The sequence below is a fragment of the Glycine soja genome, unplaced genomic scaffold (genome assembly GCF_004193775.1).
Source record: "Glycine soja cultivar W05 unplaced genomic scaffold, ASM419377v2 tig00104211_1_pilon, whole genome shotgun sequence".
Lineage (NCBI taxonomy): Eukaryota > Viridiplantae > Streptophyta > Magnoliopsida > Fabales > Fabaceae > Glycine > Glycine soja.
The window spans coordinates 3,990-8,179 of NW_021144410.1; the positions used below are offsets into that span (position 1 = coordinate 3,990).

Genomic DNA, 4,190 nt, shown 5'->3' on the forward strand with positions numbered 1-4,190 from the left:
CTCATTTTTTATATATAAAATGATATTTTCGGCTATCATTTCATGTCCAATTATTAAATCACTTGTGTCAATAACTTTTTATATTATCTTATACATATATTGCTTTACTTGTTTTACATCTTGAGCATATATTTTTTATTCTGTTTTAATTCCTATGATTTTAGAGATGACAGGAACTAAATAAAAAGATAAAAATGCAGTTTTGATTTAAATTAACCTCTATTTTTATCAAACACTGTGACTAAACATATTTCTTTTTTCAAAAAAGAAATTGTTAGATATATAACTTCTATTTACAAATTCACGGTTGAAATATTCATGCATGTTGGTGTTCAGAAACCGGGATTCCATATGTCCCCACAAAGGAACTTGCTAGGAGTCAGCAGGCCATGATCTACCTTCCAGACATTTGGTGTACTAAAGCTTGGTTTTCATATAAGGAGCCAACATCCCAATCCTCAGTTGCAGATGAAAGTGTCATTAAGGAAACTACAATTGATCTCATGCTTGGCCTAAGTTGAGGGTTTTCATGTGTATACTTTGGCAAGCTGAGACACCTGCAAGTGAACAAAAATTGAAAAAAAGTACAAAAACCATTAGTTACCAAAGTCTTTTTCCAATAGGTGAGATCACCTGGATCACACGACATCATTCAACACGATTTAAAATCAAAGTTTCAGGATTAGCTTATACTATCATTGTAAAAATTGACACTCATTTTTAAAGTGTTTTTTAAAAAAATATCAAGTATCTTATCAATAATAATCTATAATTAGATAATAATGTAAACATCAATACATTGTCAATGCATTTTACTTAAATTCGTTACCTTAAATACCGAGTCAAGAGGGAATTTGTCACAGAGTCTAGGATCAACAAGTTGACGAGGATCTTCATTCGGGTCTGACAGACCAAGAACTTCTTCAAACTGCATTTCATAAGGCAAGCTAAAATTGAGTAAAGAACTAATGAGTGATGAGTTACAACTATTGTTAGTTAAGAGGGGCCAAGAAAACAACCAAGGAGACTAGTCCTTTTGATTCATTTTCAGGTTCGTTTATCTTGACAATAGCTTCCTTGCCTGATATGAGTTCATAGAGAACAACTCCAAAAGCATATACATCTATTTTGGAGGACACATCACCGTATTGTGCATATCTATACAAAAATGCCACACTTGGTCAAAATGATCATGCTGTTCTTGAACCTCAATATATTATGTTAGAAATCAGTCCAAAAATTGGAGATCCAAAGTAATACAGAGAAGTAACGTAATTGTTAAAAAATTTGTGCTTTAAAATATGTAGATCAACCTAGAAAATAAGTAAAAAATAATAGCACGTAGAGTTAGTGAAGCTAAAATGCTCTACAGATTGAAGTTCCCCCTAGTATATTATCAAATTCAGATGCACATGAAAAATATGAAATGAAAGAAACAGAACATAACTATAGATGCTACTGATACATAGCTTAAAACTTAGTAGAAAAGGAAAGGATAAGTAGCTCCTTACTCTGGAGGCATATAACCAAATGTACCCACAAGACGCGTATGTAATGAAGAACTACCATATTCGGTCAATTTTGTGAGACCAAAATCTGCAACCTGTGGTAAAAAGTTGGACTCAACATGACAGAATTCAACTTTTTTATGGATGTAAAATCTGGAAATGCATTTATAAACCTTTGCACGGAAGTTTTTGTCAATCAAATGTTTGCTGATTTAATATCTCTATGGATGTAGACAGGAACTGTGTGCTCATGGATATATTCCAGTCCTCTTGCTGCATCAAGAGCAATTTGAACTCTAGCTGCCCATGTTAACGGATCCCTTCCTAGAAAGAAAATATATTCCGAGCCTCGAAATCAAAATGGTGCCATCATTCTAAGGAGCCATCAAAATGTTAACGGATCAAGTATTTGTAAATAAATTAAGAAAAAAGAACCTGAGCCTCGCAAATGTTGACTTAAATAGCCGTTCTCAATGTACTCATAAACCAAAAATAAGGAGCCCTCAACACAATATCTTATTAACCGCTCCTGCATAGAATGTGTTTGCAAGGAATCATGTATTGTGGAAATAAGTAATGAAATATATTTAAATATAAGCACTAAATAGGTAACTTGTTAGTTACATGACTAGCATAGGATCCTAGGCACAGGATGATCAGTTGAGAATCCTTAACAATAGTTCATAAACAGATCGGCAGGACCAAATACAAAAAGAGATTCTATTTTTATTTTTCTTTGAGTGTGTGTGTGAAAGTTTTACTGGCTATTACCAAAGTCCTATGGAATTGGAATCCACAATATTGGTTAGTTAAAGTTTACCAAAAGGGGAAAAGAAATAGAACAGCAGTAGAATGAAAGCTAGACCTCCTCTAAGCTTAACCAAATTTCCTACCATATGTTTTTGCATAGTTTCTTTTTGAGTTTTTTTTTCTGTTTTAATTTGAATAATATTAGCGTAGGAAAAATGGCATACCAAGTTCAAGTGATGGACGTGTGTCAGAACCTTCAATTCTGCAAGAAATTCATTTGATGCTTGCATATCCATCTTTTAATTGCAGCTTTCTGCAAAAAGGAAAAAGTCAAGTGGAGGTAATAACTTGAACTTTCCGTTTCTTGTAACAAATCAGTTTTAGACCTCTGTGATTAGAATTTGATGAAATAGGAATGAATACAAGAGTCAAGAGATAAGTATATTTTAAGCTTAAAGCAAATATTATATAATGCAAGAGGACAATATTTTCACAAGCTTCTTCTTTTACTAAATTCAGCCTTCATTCATCGTTTTTAATTTATTGTATTTACTGATCGGCAGAAACCAGAAAGTATAACTAATTAATATATGCAGTACAAATACTTAATTATATTCTGTTGAATAAATTTGTTGAAAATTAAGTCTGGAGAGTAAGAAATGAAGGACTAATATGAAGATCTAAAGTTCTAAATTAGACACACCTTTAAATTATATCCTTGAAGCTTTTGGAACATCTCTCTCATATGATATGGTTTGTTAATTTCTTTTCGTTGTTATTTATGCCTGTTATTAAAAATAATTTTGGTTTGAAAGAAAAGATTTTTTAGATTAATTAATTATAACCATATTCAATTAATGATAAGAAATTTAAATAAAGCAAGATTGATAATTAGAAAAATAATTTAAGATGTATGTTTTTTGAGTGCGCGCATACAGTGAGATATCTGAGATGATAGTTGAAGAATATATAATATTTTTAAACGTAGTTTTTGACAAAGAATAAAGAGAAGGAAGGATATTTTGATGAAATTAAATACAACTTTGTTAGATAGGAAAATAACGATTGACTCTCTTGTATTCTGTTAGTGGAGAACGTGCCATTTTGGAAGAAACGAAGAAGGAAAAGCTTCATCATGGTTTTAAATAATGATCCGTAATCACAGTTATGATCGCAATATTAAGGTATTTTAACCCATCAGAAGGCAATCAGAATCCCAATCAATCGCATTTTCTGCAATTATTAACAATAAGAAGGTTTTTTTTGACTCTTCGGAACGCAAAAAGTGATCACATGGTGGGTTCCACCTTGGACGTAAAGTTCTTAACATTCCACCACGTAAGCTCAAAGATATTTCTTTACGTGGATTGAAGCATGTAGATATTTTTCGCTTTGGAGAGACCATTCTATTCACACGTTTTTTTTTTTTTCTCCTCACAAAAACTAAGACCTTTAATTTCTTCAATTCACAACACAAATACTGTTAGCTAGCCATGGAATTCTGTGCAACTCTACCACTTTCTCAGCTCCTTATGTCTACCCTTCAACACTTAGTAGTAACAAAGCTTATCCATTTTGGTCTTGCAAGCGAAGGATCTCATCACGACCAACACGCTTACACTGCAGCAAGATGTTTGTACCTGGTATTTTTTTTTTCTCAATAAATTTTAGTTATTAATTTTTATTAGCAAGAAGAAGTCGAATTCATTACTTCTCTCTTATTATGATCCAATAAATATTAACATTAATGATGACATTATTTATATGTAGTGTTAAAAAAAATTGTCATGTCGGTATTACCGATGAAAAAAATAATTTCTGTTACTAAACTTCTTACTAATACATTAATATTTAGTAATACGTATTTGATTGTATACCGAATTAGAAGTGATCATATATATATGTATTGTGTTGTGTTATACTGGCCGGGAT

The 4,190-nt window shown here is 31.7% G+C and overlaps 1 pseudogene; it reads right to left on the reverse strand.

Moving 5' to 3' along the window:
• Positions 1-202: 202 nt before the first annotated feature.
• On the reverse strand, positions 203-2,554 carry LOC114404483 (annotated as a pseudogene).
• Between the last annotated feature and the right edge of the window lie 1,636 nt (positions 2,555-4,190).